Source organism: Rhincodon typus, chromosome 47 (assembly GCF_021869965.1).
Source record: "Rhincodon typus isolate 14 chromosome 47, sRhiTyp1.1, whole genome shotgun sequence".
Lineage (NCBI taxonomy): Eukaryota > Metazoa > Chordata > Chondrichthyes > Orectolobiformes > Rhincodontidae > Rhincodon > Rhincodon typus.
Window position 1 is genome coordinate 5,004,259 of NC_063378.1, and position 309 is coordinate 5,004,567.

At 56.3% G+C, this 309-nt stretch overlaps 1 protein-coding gene across 1 annotated transcript in view; it reads right to left on the minus strand.

The window, feature by feature from the left end:
- Positions 1–309, minus strand: part of LOC125487970 (hormone-sensitive lipase-like) — a 42,693-nt gene that overhangs the window by 42,040 nt on the left and 344 nt on the right. The window lies entirely within an intron of this gene.

Consider the following 309-nt stretch of genomic DNA (forward strand, 5'->3'; position numbering starts at 1 on the left):
GGTAATCAGAACCCCAACCCCGGTTTCCCTGGCAACCAGAACCCCAATCCCAGTTTCCCAGGTAATCAGAACCCCAATCTCAGTTTCCCTGGCAACCAGAACCACAATCCCTGTGTCCCTGGCAACCAGAACCACAATCCCGGTGTCCCTGGCAACCAGAACCCCAACCCCGGTTTCCCAGGTAATCAGAACCCCAATCTCAGTTTCCTTGGCAACCAGAACCACAATCCCGGTGTCCCTGGCAACCAGAACTTGAACCTCGGTTTCCCAGGCAACCAGAACCCCAATCCCGGTGTCCCTGGCAACCAG